Source organism: Eschrichtius robustus, chromosome 11 (genome assembly GCF_028021215.1).
Source record: "Eschrichtius robustus isolate mEscRob2 chromosome 11, mEscRob2.pri, whole genome shotgun sequence".
NCBI lineage: Eukaryota > Metazoa > Chordata > Mammalia > Artiodactyla > Eschrichtiidae > Eschrichtius > Eschrichtius robustus.
In genome coordinates this window covers 36174589-36191475 of record NC_090834.1, presented here as the reverse complement: position 1 = coordinate 36191475, position 16887 = coordinate 36174589, and the positions used below count along the sequence as shown (strand labels likewise).

Here is a 16887-nt window from a genome sequence, read left to right as displayed (position 1 = left end):
CCACAACATCAAGATAACAGAACCATTCCATCACCACAAAGACCTCCCTCATGCAACCCCTTTATTATCACATGTACCCGCCCCCTCCAACTATCCCTAACCTCTGAAATCCACTAATCTCTTTTCCATCTTTATAATTTTTTCATCTTGAGAATGTTATATAAGTGGAATCACCTTATGTGACCTTATGAGACTGGCTTTTTTCACTCAGCACAATGCCCTTGAGATCCAACCAACTTGTTGCAAGTACCTATATTTATTGCTGTATGTTTTTCTCTCAGCATTACTTTAGCTGCATTCCTAACTGTTGATAAATTGTGTTCTCATTTTCATTAAATTCAATATATATATTTTTATGTCCCTTTAGACTTCTTTTTGAACCCATGGATTATTTTGATTCCCAGTGTTTGTAGCTTTTCCTGTAACCTTTCTGTTACTGATATTGATTTAATTCCATTGTGTTCAGAGAACATACTCTGTATGATTCCAATTCTTTTAAAATTTGTTGAGGTGTCTTTTATGACTCAGGATAGGGTCTGTTTTGGTAGATGGTCCATGGGTGCTTGATAAGAATATGTGTTCTTCTGTTGTTGGGTACAGTGTTCAATAAAGGTCTCTTAGCTCCTGTTAGCTGATATCTTTGCTGAGTTCTTCTCTAGTCTTGTTGATTTCTAACTGTTCCATCAATTACTGAAGGAGGGGGTTTAAAGTCTCTAACTGTAACTGTGACTTGTCTATATCTCCTTTCATATCTATCAGTTTTTTTTAAAAAAATTGAAGTATAGGTGATTTACAGTGTTGTGTTAGTTTCAGGTGTACAGCAAAGTGATTCAGACATATATCTATGTATATGTATGTATATATATTCTTTTTCAGATTCTTTTCCATTATAAGTGGGGAGGGGCATGCTGGGCAGGAACAGAATGGAGAGGAGGAGAGGACAGGAATAGATCTAGAGATTTTCATACTAAGATGAAGGAAGTCAGACAGAGAAAAACAAACAGCATATGACATTACTTATATGTGGAGTCTAAAAAAAATGATAAAAATGAACTTATTTAAAAAACAGAAACAGACTCACAGACATAGAAAACAAACTTATGGTTACCAAAGGGAAAAGTGAGGGTGGGGGGGAGCAATAAATTAGGTGTTTGGGGTTAACAGATACATACGACTATATATAAAATCGATAAATAACAAAGGCCTACTGCATAGCACAGGGAACTATAGTCAATATCTTGTAATAACCTGTAATGGAAAATAATCTGAAAAAGAATAGATATAGATATAGTTAGATAATATAGAGAGAACTGAATCACTTTGCTGCACACCTGAACTAACACAACACTGTAAATCAACTATACTTTAGTTTAAAAAAATACATATTAAAGAGAGGGTGGGTGAGAGGGACGGACATGGTAGTGTTGGACTAACCTACTGACACTGTGCCATTGTAATATAGTTTTACGTTTGAGGGAAACGGGAGAAGGATGGGATAGAGCCCTGTGTAGGGAAACACTTCAAAGCCTATGGGCCTTAAAATAGAACTTTAGTTTCATAGCATGTTGGGAACTTTAGTTAGCAGTATGTGGGATCTAGTTCCTTGACCAGGGATCCAACCAGGCCCCCTACATTGGGAGCCTGAGCCATAGCCACTGGACCACCAGGGAAGTCCCTCAGGACTAATTCCTAACAAGCACTTCCACCACCGACGAGCGCCAAGGCCCTTGACTTCCCCAGGTGCTTAGCTGTACCACAAAGTCTACGGGCCTCCATTTGGGGGGTCATTCTTGCTGTCTCTGGCCACGTGGCCGCGTCCTTCAGGGACACATTCTTCATGTTGAAGCCCACGTTGTCACCGGGCAGGGCCTCAGGCAGGGCCCCGTGGTGCATCTCCACAGACTTGACCTCAGTGGTGACATTGCTGGAGGAAAGATGACCACCATGCGGGTTTCAGGAAGCCGGTCTCCACACGGACCACGAGCACAGTGCCGATACCTGTGCAATAGAAGAAGGGCAGGCAGTCACAACAATTCTAGACCCACCCAGTGAGAACTGGCTTCCTGGGAGTTCCCTTGGTTCTTGGGATCAAGGACCAAGGTCACCTGCAGCAATGGTAGGAAGCGCTGAATCTCATGACTGGCTATTTATGCTATGTATCAGATAAACTGGAAATGCTGGGGGCTTTGGCATTTTATCCCAGCTCACAAGTCAGGATCTGAACCCTGGCAAATCAGACACCAGAGCTCATTCAACTCCATCATTCCTATAGAAGCCCTGTCACCTCACCTCCAATCTTGTACAAGTCTTGCAGAGGCAGCCTCAGGGGCTTGTTGACAGGCAAGTGGGAGGGAGGATGGAACCCAGAGCTTCCAGCAGAGTCACCCTGGTGGCACTGCCCTCCTTTCACTCAACCTTCCAGCCCTTGAGCCAAGGCATCTGCGGGGATGGGGATGCGGAGCAAAGAGAGGTGAGCCTGGGGCGTGGCTACCTGGGTGCCCACCCCAGGACCAGGACCAGGACCAGGACCCGTGCCAGCTGCCCACCTGCCCGGCCGCCCATGGACCCAGCCCACACTCACGTTGGTGCTGGGCCCCAGCATGTCGCTGTGCCAGCCCTAGATGGTCACAAAGACCGCTGAGGCCGATCTTCTTGATGTAGGCGCTCACATCCTCCATGATCTCCTGGAAGCGCGCAGAGCTGTAGGCGAGCTCGGTGGAGTCCATCTTGTTGTCGGGCACGATCAGCTGCTTCACGCCCAAGGTGAAGGCCAGCAGCCTGTGCTTGAGGGTCTGCCCCTGCTTGGAGGTGCCCACCTCGAACTCGCCCAGCAGCCGGCCACGATGAACATTGCGCAGTCAGCCTGCAGGACACAGACACCACGGGGTCAAGGGGTTAGTTAGGGGAGGGAGTGCCGGACCAGCTGGGAAGACGCTAGAGCTTCAGGCAGGCCCAGGACCCTTGGTAAAGCTCCGGGAACGTATGGAACGGGATGGGACGCTCTCCAAAAGTGGACAAATTCGTGGGTCCCTTGGTTGCTGCTGTGCACAGAGGTCCCACCTTCCAGTTAAACTCTCACCCAGTCGCACACATGAGGTTTTAGTTCCTTCCTCCTGGACCCCAAGTGACCTACTTGTCTGGGTGTCAGAAAACCTGGTCCCTGCCCTAGCCTGAAAGGGGGACGGTGTCCAAGCCTCCTCATTAGAGTCTGTCCTCCTCCAGTTCTTTCAGAATTGATGATTGGTATGGGGTGAGGAAAACCTTCTAAGACTTATGATACTGACCTTCCCCAAGTCCCAGAAATAAAGCCTAAGTTTCCTCCCCTTCTGAACCTCTCCTCCCTCCCTCCACCGCCCCTCCCCCATAGGAAGGCCCCTGGGAACATGGGCTGCATTACCTGGGTGGTGCACGTGATCATGTTCTTGATGAAGTCCCTGTGGTCCGGGGCATCGATGATGGTGATGTAGTACTTGCTGGTCTCAGAATTCCACAGGGAGATGTCAGTGGCGATGCCACTGCTCTCTCTCTGCCTTCTCTGCCTTCAGTTTGTCCTGCACCCAAGTGTACTTGAAGGAGCACTTACCCATCTACAGAGGGATGGCAGTGAGTAGAGCAGCATCGATGGTGAGCAGAGGGGTCTAGCCTGGCAACTTCAGCGGTGCCTTAGACCCGACAGCACACCCTGCTGTCCATGCTCTGCCACCAGACCCACCCAGGAGCTGGACATCCTTCCTCCAGCTCCCCGCCAGTCCTAGACACAGACACCGCGGGTGCCTTACCTCCACTGCCTCCTGCTCAAACTTCTCAATGGTCCTCTTGTCGATCCCTCCACACTTGTAGATGAGATGCCCGGTGGTGGTGGTGGAGTTGCCAGAGTCCACATGGCTGATGATAGTGATATGGGTCTTCTCTTTGCCCATGGTGGTGGGTTCCTTCCTTCAGTCACTGTTAGACTGGAGCATGGGGTGGGTGAGGCCAAAGCATTCCAGGCAGACCCCCCTCTCTCCTCTCCTCCCCTCTATCTTGCTCCTGCCAAGCACCCCCCTCCCCACTTCATGGCGTAGCCCAGAGCCTAGGACAGGGTAGTGTCAACTGAAAAGTAAAACCAACTTGCCAGGCTCACACCCCGGTAAGGGTCAGGGTCCCAGGGGCATAGCCAGTACTTCCAAGTACATAGTCCTGGCCCATCCGTCTTTCTCCTGTGTGGGCCTTCCCCAGAACATGTGGGGGCTTAGCCATCCCCCATTCCTCCCATCCCCCCACCCCACCCCCACCCCTGACCCACTTTTTTGCACAAGAAGCCCTGACATTCCATACTTTCAGCTTCTCCCCTGCCCCCTGCAAGTCCCTACCTCCAGGGAAGAACGAACGAAGTCGACCCAGCAAGAACTGCAGCAGTTGTGATGATAGTTAACATCACGATGTCTTGTTTCCTCCTTTCATAAACCTAGCACTGGACCCTCCTTCTGGTTCCACCCACATTTAACGCCCAGAGCCAAAACTGATTTAGGAAATGCCATTCTCTACCCTCACGCCCAATTTCACAGACTTCTTCCTTGACGGATTGGATATTTGGATGAAGAGAGGGTGGGTGACCAATGTTGACAGCAGCACTATTTACAATAGCCAAGGATATGGAAGCAACCTAAACAGATGAATGGATAAAGAAGATGTGAGATGTATATAGTGATATATAGATAGAGAGAGAGAGAGAGAGAGAGAGAGAAAGAGATTGAGATCTACACAATGGACTATTACTCAACCATAAAAAAGAATGATATAATCTCATTGACAGCAACATGGATGGACCTAGAGATTATCATACTAATTGAAGTAAGGCAGACAGAGTAGGACAATAATCATATGACATCACTTATATACGGAATCTAAAAAGATGATACAAATGAGCATATTTACAAAACAGAAACAGACTCACAGACATAGAAAACAAACTTATGGCTTCCAAAGGGAAAGGGGATGGGGAGGAAGGGATAAATTAGGAGTTTGGGATTAAGAGATACACCCTATTGTATATAAAATAGATAAACAACAAGGATTTACTGCATAGCACAGAGAATTAAAGTCAATATCTTGTAATAACTTACAATGGAAAAGAATCTGAAAAAGAATCACTTTGCTGCACACCTGAAACTAACACAACACTGTAAATCACCTATACTTCAATTAAAAAAAAAACTGATAGATGTGAAAGGAGATATAAAGTCATAGTTACAGTTAGAGACTTTAAACGTCCTCCCTCAGTAATTGACGGAACAATTAGAAATCAACAAGACTAGAGAAGAACTCAACAAAGATATCAGCTAACAGAAGCTAAGAGACCTTTATTGAACACTGTACCCAACAACAGAAGAACACATATTCTTTTCAAGTACCCATGGACCATCTACCAAAACAGACCCTATCCTGAGTCATAAAAGATACCTCAACAAATTTTAAAAGAACTGGAATCATACAGAGTATGTTCTCTGAACACAATGGAATTAAATCAATATCAGTAACAGAAAGGTTACAGGAAAAGCTACAAACACTTGGAATCAAAATAATCCATGGGTTCAAAAAGAAGTCTAAAGGGACATAAAAATATATATATTGAATTTAATGAAAATGAGAACCCAACTTATCAACAGTTAGGAATGCAGCTAGAGTAATGTTGAGAGAAAAACATACAGCAATAAATATAGGTACTTGCAACAAGTTGGTTGGATCTCAAGGGCATTGTTCTGAGTGAAAAAAGCCAGTCTCATAAGGTCACATAAGGTGATTCCACTTATATAACATTCTCAAGATGAAAAAATTATAAAGATGGAAAAGAGATTAGTGGATTTCAGAGGTTAGGGATAGTTAGAGGGGGCGGGTACATGTGATAATAAAGGGGTTGCATGAGGGAGGTCTTTGTGGTGACGGAATGGTTCTGTTATCTTGATGTTGTGGTGGCTACACAAATCTATACTTGTGTTAAAATGGCATAGAGCTATACACATACATTATACCAATATTAAATTCCTGGTTTTTATATTGTACTATAATTATGTGTGATGTGACCATTGGGAGAAGATGGGTGAAGAATACACAGAAACTCTTTGTACTATCTTTGCAACTTCCTCTAAATCTATAATATTTCAAAATCAAAAGTTTTTCAAAATGAATTAAAGAAATCATTGCCTTCCCTAATGAAATCACATTCTCTCCTGAAATGTCAATTATGGTATCAAATTAATTAAATTTATAGCTACATAGTGTGTACAGCATCATTAAAAGGTAACTATACACGGCTTTTGACCCTCAGTATGTATGCATGTGCATATATACATATATATATCTACTCGCTGTTTGAACTACCTGTGAGCTCTTATAAACTTTCAAGGTTCAGTTTATAAATCTTATCTTTCCTATGGTGTTTTCCTTGGTCCCACCACACCTACTCTACAAGCAAACTAATTTTACCTTTCCATGTGTTCCCAAAGCACTTTGGACCTATCTATCTATGATATAGCAGTTAATACCTCTGTTACAATACTTGTTGATGTATTTGGTCTCTTCTATTAAATAGAGCTTCTTAAGGGTAGATATTCTAATTTACCCTTCAATGTATATCCATGGTCAAAAACTATGCCTATGCAAAATAGTCACTGAATAAAACCAAGTAATGAAAATCGCATTTAATAAGTTACAGAAAAGGATAAACTATGAAACTATTCTATAATCTTTCATTCTAAAAGTCCAAGCAAAGTCTTGAAGGGAAAAAAAAAGACTTTGATTTTGGATAATAATAGACATTAACTATTATCTCTCATTTAAATATATTTTAGTACTTTGATATCAAAAATACTAAAATTTTAAGTAAACTTTATTCTTAAAAGAATATTCCTGGGCTTCCTTGGTGGCGCAGTGGTTAAGAATCCGCCTGCCAATGCAGGGGACACAGGTTCGAGCCCTGGGCCGGGAAGATCCCACATGCCGCGGAGCAACTAAGCCTGTGCGCCACAACTACTGAGTCTGCACTCTAGAGCCCACGAGCCACAACTACTAAGACCATGTGCCACAACTACTGAAGCCCACGTGCCTAGAGCCCATGCTCCGCAACAAGAGAAGCCACCGCAATGAGAAGCCTGCGCACCGCAAGGAAGAGTAGCCCCGCTCGCTGCAACTAGAGAAAGCCCACATGCAGCAACGAAGACCTAATGCAGCCAAAAATAAATAAATAAAATAAATAAATTTTTTAAAAAAAGAATATTCCTTAAAACTGCCAGGATAGCTAAATACACCTCTATCATACTGAGTCTCCTGAAGATACCAACTATAAACTCACTGCAAAATCAAAACAAAATAAAACAAATAAACAGACAAAAATGTACCTGAAATTACTGGAGAGTGACCAAAAGGAAGAGGGAAGTCGGCACTTGGACAAAGGGAAAGGAAAGTACCTTGGTGAGCTTCCTGTTTTTATGACTTTTAACCTGAGGGTGCAGGTAGTCAGTGCCTAGTGGTGTTGCCAAAAGTATTTATTAAAACCCATAGATAGTCCTTGTAGACTGAAGAACTAGAAGAAAGAATTTAAGAAACTGCAGCAACTGGATAGTGAAGGGGGAATTCTGGAAAAGAGAGATAAATAGAGAAGACCCTCAGCTTCTCTATATAACTGTGCCCAAATCTCTGGTAACCCCTGAACCATGCAACCAGAAGCCACCCAGCTAAGGATAAGGGAGTATAATTTAAATTGGAGCTTCCACCCAAGAGAAAGAGTTTTCAGTTTGAGTCCAAACAAGTTAATTGTCTGTCTAAACAAACAAACATCAAACAAACAAAAAATAAACATTCCTCATAAGAAAGTAACAGAATTTGGAGCCACCACACATAATATTCAGAATGTCTAGAATATAATGCCAAATCACTCTGCAAATGCAGAACCAAGAAAATATCAACAATTCTCAAGAGAAAAGACAATCAACAGAAACTAATCCCAAGGTAACCTCTGTGTTAGAATTAGTAGACAAAGATTTTATGCCTGCTGTTATAACTCTGCTCAGTGAAGTAAGGGAAAACATGCTTGTGATGAATAAGAAGATAGGAAATATCAGCAAAGAAATAGAAACTATAAAATAAAATCAAGTTTTTCATTCTAAAATGAAAAAAACATGAAATGTGAAAAATAAATCAGTAGATGGGCTGAAAGCAGAATGAATACATAGCAGAAAGGATCAGTGAACTTAAAGATAGATCAATGAAATCATCCAATCTGAGTAACAGAGGGAAAAAAGAATGAAACCGAATGATCAGGATTTATAGGAATATAACAAAGGATCTAACATATGTGTAATTGTCGTCCCAGAAGGAGAGGAGAGAATATGGCAGAAAAAATATTTGAAGAAATAATAGATTTAAAATTCTCAAATTTTGTAAATGATATATTTATCATTTTATCATTTATTTTATTTATCATTTATTTATTTATCATTTATTTATCATTATCATGCAATGAAAACCATATGCTTAGGCACATCATAGTCACATTGTTAAAAAAAATTAATCAAAGTAAAAATACCATGAAAGCATCTAGAGAAAAATTATACATTACAGTTAGGGAACAACAATTTGAATGTCTACTGATTTCTCATCAGAAATAATGGAGGCCAAAAGACAGTAGAACAAGACTGTAAGTGCTGTAAAATTCCCTGAAAACATTGTTTCTCATAGTTAGCCAAGGAAAACCATATCACACATATATGAAAATAGTGTTTTTTTCCATTTCTTTTCACAAATTTTCAAGTCTCACATCACAGAACTCTAAGTGAAAATTTGGTACAATCTTAGGAGCATAGGCATTTCAGTAGCGTGTCTCCATATCAATTAAAACTGCCTAAGCTATAGATCTAAATATCATGTGTCCTTGTTATTGTTAACAATCTAAAGTTTAATATTCACATAAGACTCCAACAGAGATGCCAGTTTACTTCTACATGTTCTTCATTGAATTTTCAAGTACTTGAACTACAATAATTATACTAAGCATTTCCTACCTTCAAGTTCTTGTATCTTTCCTCTCCCTTTACTCCTGGTACTTGATCTCATTCTGACATCAAAATTGAAGATTTTTGAAGGAGAACAAAGTTGAAGAAAGAAATATTGATTTATTCAGCTTTATCCACTTATTCATTCTATTATTTAATAAACGTTTGCTATAAATTCCAGATGGATGAAGGAAACTGCTAAGAGAGCTATTAGAAATAAGAGATGTGATAGGGGAGTACATTCCCAGAAGAGTTATTGGAAAGAGTGGAGACTCAGTGAGAAGAATGAACCTGGTGTGTCTAAGGAATAGGCACAGCCATTTGGCTGGCAAAGTGTGAACAAGGGAAGAGATCAGGGCTGAGAAGTAAACAGAGGCCTGGAAGGCCATGATAAAGGGTTGGGTTTTATTCTAAATGTGATGGTAAGCCTTGGGTTTTAGGCTGAGATTAGTAAATGTCTAAGCATTTTTTAAAATTCTGCCAGCTGCTCTGCTGAGAGTAGACTGAAGAGGGTCCAAGAGTCAAGGCAGAATACCCATTAGGAGGTGCTGAATACTTCTGGAGGTTAGGGTGTTGTGGTCCACTCTGGTAGTGGTTCATATTGACAGGACTCAGTAATGGGCTGCAAGTGGTAAATGAGAAAAAGAGGGGGATTCCACAAGGACCCCTTGATTTTGGCTTGAAAATCTTCATGGGTGGTGGTGGAGTGACGTTCACAGATATGGAGGGGACAAAGGGTGGTGCAAGGTGTAAGGGAGGGATTTTTAAAAAGAAAAAAGAATGAAGAAATGTGATGAGGAATAGAAAGTTTATAAGAGAGACCCTTGCTGGTAGCTTAGATTGAAAAATATTGTCACAAGGGTGTAGTTTATGTAGATTAGAGGAATAGATATGATCACCCAGAGAGTGTGTGTATGTTGAGATTGTGTGGGAAATCAACATTTATAAAGACTGAGAAGAATCATCCAGTCAAGTTAGAGAAAAATTAGAAGAGAGTAATGTATTGGAAACAAAAGGAGAGTGCTTCAAAAAGAGAATAGAAAACACCCTGTAATTCTGAACACCCTGCAATTTCCAGCTTGTAACCTTTTTAAAAATTAAAATAAGTAAAGGCTTCTTGAACAAATGGCCGAATCCCAGTCTCAGACAAGATATAGACAATATGGATCTGGAAATTTTGTCATACTGGAAAGCAAAAGAGCTATCGGTGATTACTGAGGTTGTGCCAGCAGGATAACGGTCCAGTTTGAAGTATTTCCTACTGGCCAAAATTGATAAAATGTGAGTATCAAAAAAGAACAATAATTTAATGGATAAAAACATAATAAAATAATTTTAAATCCCTGAGTTCAGGATCACACTAAAAACAACCTCAGTGCTCACTTTTGGAGGATGATAGAGAACCAACTAATTAATCCGTACACTGGCAAATAAAAGGAAAGGATCAAGGCTCAAGACATTGAAAGAGATCACCAGATTATCTGCTGAGAGTATTGGGGAGATATGGTGGAAATGCCAGGTAATTTCAAAAATGGGTTTTGGGAACATGAGAAATGTGAAAGAGAGCTTAGCTGGGGAAAATAGGACAATACATGGGGTTGAATAGCTTTATTCTGTAAAGATTTTAGTTACTTTGAGGCACTCAATAGCCATGTATGGGAGCTGACCAGACATGTAATGGGATTTTGCAGGACAAGTGCACCAGAGAAAGGAAAGAAAGCAAGGACTTTTCAATGGAATAAGGAGTTGAAGACTTCTCCCCTTTATTTTTCTGATCTTGACATCCTTTTTTGACATCCAGTTAGGTAGCTATGGCCTTCATTTTTCTGCACAGTCTATATTCCATCTTTATTCACATCCTTGTTGATTTTCTATTAATGTGCAGTAAATAGTTGTTTATTTTTGTGGTGTATACATCTAAAGGATTGACAAGTGTATAGAGTTATGTATTTACCACCGCAGTTCCATACGGAAGAGTTCTAACCCCCAACCCCAAATTCCCCTGTGCTACTCCTTTAAAGACAACTCTTCTGCCCACCCCATGGCTCCAGGCATCATTTACTTGTTTTCCTCCCTATAGTTTTTCCTTTTGCAGAATGTCATATAATTAGAATCATACACCATGTAGCCTTTCAGGTCTGAGTTCTTTCATTTGGCAAAATGCATCTCAGATTCATCCATGTTTACGCATGAATCTAAAGTCCATTCTTTTTATTGCTGCACAGTATTCTATCGTATGGATGTACCTCAGTTTGTTTTTCTAAGCACTTGTGGAATGATAGCTACTGTTTTCCATTTTTTAACTATTATAAGCAAAGCTGCTGTAAATATTCATGTATAGGTTTTTGTGTGGGTGATACAGTAGGTACATGTTTAACTTTATAAGGAGCTGAAGTACAGCTTTCCAAAATGGTTATGCTGTCTTACATTGTCACCAGCAATGTATGAGAGCTCCAAATGATCCACCTCCATGTGAACACTTGGTGTTTTTAGTTTTTTAAATTTAAGATCTACTTTAGGTATGTCCTAGTATCTTATTTTTAGTTTGATTAGCATTTTCCTCATTAGTGATGTTGAGCATATTTTTTCAAATTTTTTAATTGAAGTATAGTTGATTTACAATTTTATGTTAATTTCAGGTGTATAACATAATGTATCAATATTTTATAGGTTTTACTCCATTTAAAATTATTATAAAATACTGGTTATATTCTCTGTGCTGTACATTACATCCTTTGTATCTTATTGATTTTATACCTAGTAGTTTGTACCTTTTAATCACCTTCCCCAATCCTGGGCTTCCCCCAACCCCTCTTCCCACTGGTAACTACTAGTTTGCTCTCTGTATCCAGGAGTCTGTTTCTGTTTTGTTGTATTTGTCCATTTGCTTTATTTTTTAGATTCCACATATAAGTAGAAACATGAAGTATTTGTCTTTCTCTGTCCAACTTACTTCACTAAGCATAATACCCTCCAGGTCCATCCATGTTGTTACAAATGGCAAAAATTCATTCTTTTTATGGCTGAGTAATTTTCCGTTGTATATATATATATATATATATCTCCCATTTGTTTCCATTTGCATGAAATATCTTTTTACATTACCTCACTTTCAGTATGCATGAGTCTTTAGCTCTGAAGTGAGTCTCTTATAAGCAGCATATAGATGGGTCTTGGGTCTTGTTTTTTCTATCCAATCAGCCACCCTATGTCTTTTGATTGGAGCATGTAGTCCGTTGACATTTAAAGTCATTATTGATAGGAATGTACTTAGTGCCATTTTGTTATTTGTTTTATGGTTGTTTTTATAGTTCTCTGTTCTTTTCTTCTTCTGTTCATTTCTTTCCTTGTGGTTTGGTGATTTTCTTTACTGGTATGCTTGTGTTCCTTTCTCTCTAGTTTCTGTGTGTCTTTTCTAGGTTTTTGATTTGTGTTTACTATGGGTTCATATATGTTGACCTATAACTATATCTACTTGTTTTAAACGGGAGGTCATTTAAGTTCAAACACACTCTAAAAGATCTACATTTTTACTCCTCTCCCCACATTTTGTGTTTCTGATGTCATATTTTACATGTTCAAGCCTATCCCTTAACTGTTCATTGTAGTTATAGTTGATTTTATAAGTTTTGTCTTTTAACCTTTGTACTAGCTTATTTAAGTGGTTGAACCACTTCCTTTACCATATACTTGCCCTTACCTGTGGGATTTTTCCCTTCCTATGATTTCTTATTTCTTGTTGTAGCCTTTTCTTTTCCACTTAGAGAGGACTCAAGATGGGTTTAGTATTGATGAACTCCTGTAGTTTTTACTTGTCTGAGAAGCTTATTATGTCTCCTTCAATTCTGAATGATAATCTTGCTGGGTAGAGTATCCTAGGTTGCAGGGTTTTCCTTTCAGCACTTTGAGTATATCATGCCACTCCCTTCTGGCTTGCAAAGTTTTTGTTGAAAAATCAGTTGATAGCCTTATGGGGGTTCCCTTGCATGTAACTCTTTGTTTTTCTCTTGCTGCCTTTAAAAGTCTTTATCTTTATCATTATCTTTATCTTTTTTTTTTTTTAATTAATTAGTTTATTTATTTTTGGCAGTGTTGGGTCTTCGTTTCTGCGCGAGGGTTTTCTCCAGTTGCGGCGAGCGGGGGCCACTCTTCATCGCGGTGCGCGGGCCTCCCACCATCGAGGCCTCTCTTGTTGCGGAGCACAGGCTCCAGATGCGCAGGCTCAGCAATTGTGGCTCACGGGCCTAGTTGCTCCGTGGCATGTGGGATCTTCCCAGACCAGGGCTCGAACCCGTGTCCCCTGCATCGGCAGGCAGACTCTCAACCACTGCGCCACCAGGGAAGCCCCATTATCTTTATCTTTATCTTGCTGTGGGTTTCTTTGGGTTCATCTTGTTTGGGATTCGCTTTGCTTCCTGTACCTTGATATCTGTTTCCTTCTTTGGGTATAGGAAGTTTTCAACCATAATTTCATCAAATACATTTCCTGCCCCTTTCTTTCTCTCTTCTTCTAGAACCCTTATAATACAAATGTTAGTACGCTTGATGTTGTCCCAGAGGTCCCTTAAATGATCCTCTTTTTCCTTTTTATTTGTTTTTCTTTTTGCTATTCTGATTGGGTGATTTTCACTATTCTGTCTTCCAGATTGCTGAAGTGTTCTGTATCACCTAATCTGCTGTTAATTCCTTCTACTGTATTTTTCAGTTCCATTATTATATTCTTCAGCTCTGTTTTTTTCTTTTTTATATTTTCTAGTTCTCCTTTGAAATTATCACTTGTTCATCTACTGTTTTCCCAAAGTCATTTCTCATTTCGCATTCTTATTATTATTGCTTTCAACTCTTTATCAGGTAAACTATTTATCTCTTTTTCATTAGGGTTTTTCAGGGTTTTTTTCTTGTTCTTTCGTTTAAAACATATTCTTCTGTCTTCTCATTTTGTTTGACTTTCTCTGTCTCTACAAAATTAGGTGAAACAGTTATCTATCCCAGTCTTTGAAGGCAAATCCTTGTGTGGGAGTGTCCCTTTGCAGTCTATGTGTGCCCAGTGGCTTTGGTGGGAGATCTGGATCTGAAATGAGCACAGGCTGTGCCTTCCCCTTGTGTGATCTGGCACCCACCACCTTGCTGGGAGGTAGGGCTGGATTCAGAGGGGCTGAAGCCAAAGCCAGGTGTGAGCCTGGGCTTCTTCTAGGCTCAATGACAGTCACTGCCCTATTGGGGGTGGGGTCAGGGCCCAAGGGTCTAGAGCAGGAGCCCTGAGGGAGTTGGGTTTCTCCCAGATGTAATAGCCATCTCTGTGATGATTGAGGGTATGGCTGGGGCCTGAGGTCTTGGGGCTGCACTTTTGCACTGCTTTTACTTTTTCCCAGGTATGCCACCTTGGTTAGAGACTGGGTCGGGACTGGAGGGGTTGGAGTCATACTACTCAGCTGTTTCCACATGTTCCCAAGTCTGCACACAGATGCACACACCTGCAGTGGCAACCTCTACCCTGGAGCTGGTTCCACTCCCTCCCAAGTCTGTACATAGACTCCTGCTCTGGCAATATCTGCCTCTGCCCTGGCAATATCTGCCTCTGCCCTGGTCAGAGGCAGGGTCAGGGCCCAAACCAGTTCTGTTCCCTCCAAGTGTGCACACTCTCCTTGGCAATGGCTGCCTCCACCTTAGTGGGGATCAGTGCCAGAGAGGAGATGCAGGAGCAGGAGCCCAGTGTGGGCTGGAGGGCATACTGGGTGGTCCTGGCAAGCAGGCCAGAATACCAGGCAGTTTTCAATCTGTAGCCTCCACAGTGTTCCCAGGAGTAAGCAAGACTGTGTGCACACTCTCCAAGAACAGATTCTGGGTTTCTTACAGCTCTCTCATAAGCCCCTCTGGTTTTCAAACCAACGAAGGGGCTTGTCTTCCTGGTGTCAGACCCCAGGGCTGACATGCCTAATGTGTGGCTTGAACCCCACACTCCCCAGGGAGGATCCATGAGCCTGTGATATCGTCCGCCTCTTCTGGGTCACCCACTAGGGGTGCAGGTCCCATCTAGATCACTTCTCCCGTCCTCCTACCAAACCCAAAGTGATTCTTTCTTTACAGCCTTGGTTGTAGAGGAGCCGGTCTGCTAGTCCTCAGGTCAATTTCAGCAAGAGTTGCTCTATATGTAGTTATAGTTTTGATGTGTTCATGAGGGAGGTGAGCTCAAAGTCCTCCTACTTCACCATGTCCTGCCAAAGTGGCATGGCCTTCATTTTGAAAGCTCACTCTTCCGATGACTTAGCCACATCCTTTTAGACTGTTCCAGACCATTGCTCCCTTTTTTAGTCCCTCACTCACTTGCGTCTTCAAGCCAGCTTACTCCTGTGGTGCTTTTCTCCGGGTTTATAACTGTGCACCAGTTCTTCTTCTTTCTGCTGCCCCTGAAAGTGATTATTTTCCAGAAGTCTGTTCTTGAATCTCTTTTAACATCTATATGTCAGTGAAATCATTCTAAGGCAGGCATTCTCAAAATGTGGTCCCCAGACCAGCAGCATAAGCATTTGCCTTGTTAGAATGGTAATTTGCCTGACCCGATGGTCTACTGCATCAGAATCCTTAGAGGTGAGGCCCAGCAATCTGTGGTTTAACAAGCCCTCCAGGTAATTCTGATGCATGTTAAAGTTTGAGACCCACTGCCCTAAAGTGTAGGGCACAGACTATCTGCATCAAAATCCTTGGGGTGCTAGTGGAATATACGGATTTCTTTGTCCCATCCTAAGCCCACTGAATCAGAATCTCTGAGGTCAGAACCACCAACTCCAAGATATTCTTATTCCCACTAAAGTCTGAAAATCTGTACTCTATACTGTCTCTCTCAGAGATCTACTAATAAGGCTTCAATTATAATTTCTGCACAAATAGTACCTCAACATATACCGCTAGGCTTTATTTTCAATTTCCTATCAGACATGTCCACAAATAACTTTTGCTACCACCTCGAAGTTATATATTCTAATACTATGCTCATTACTTCTCTTTTCCCTCCCTCAAATGGCTTCTGACTTTATTTCTGCTCCCAATCATTCTGGCCTGAATCTCATTAACCAGGAGATATATTTGTCAAATATAACTCCCTTGATCACAAATCTAACTGTGATTTCTGCTTAATAACAGAAACAGGTATTTTATTTTCTAAAATATCTTTTTCTTTTCATGAATACTGCTATTACTCTATTTCCTGGCTAGAAATTACATCACATTGTCTTTCAAGAATATTTTCTGCGACGAGAGTAAATATAATGCTAAGATTTTGAGTCACTTGGACCCAGTTGGATTTGGGTACAAACTAAGAATTGTTGAATCCAGGACTGAAACTCAGGTCTCAGCTTTCAAATCTCAGTTTCTTTGTAGTAATTGATGCGCTGCAAAATGTTTAATTTCTGGATAACTGTTCTTCATTCATTATTTGATGTAGAACAGAGTCTGTTATATAACCAATCAGTTATCCATGGGATTTAGTAAGTGCAATAGCAACTAGATCTCAGAATATTCTTCCACAAGAAATGTTAGCATATATTATTAGTGGCCAGAGCATCCTTAAATTTGAATATAGTACTGCATGGTGATTAAAGGGAAAAACAGAGTAAATTTCTCCATTGACAAATAGTTTTTGGGTTGGGGGAGAAAAAAACCTCATAAAAATATAAGAAAATTAATTCACAAGGAGTGTTTTGCAGCATTCATGATGTCTCTGTAGTATTACCACAAAAACACTTCATATTTTTGAGCAGCTTTTCTTTAGTTATATCTCTTACTATTGTTATAATAATTACATTCTGGGTTTGTTAGAGTCACAAATGTCAGAGTTGAAGAGTACCTTGGAGGTCATCTA

The 16887-nt window shown here is 40.9% G+C and overlaps 1 pseudogene; it reads right to left on the bottom strand.

Moving 5' to 3' along the window:
- Positions 1–1762: 1762 nt before the first annotated feature.
- LOC137772174 (elongation factor 1-alpha, oocyte form-like) lies at positions 1763–3920 on the bottom strand (annotated as a pseudogene).
- Between the last annotated feature and the right edge of the window lie 12967 nt (positions 3921–16887).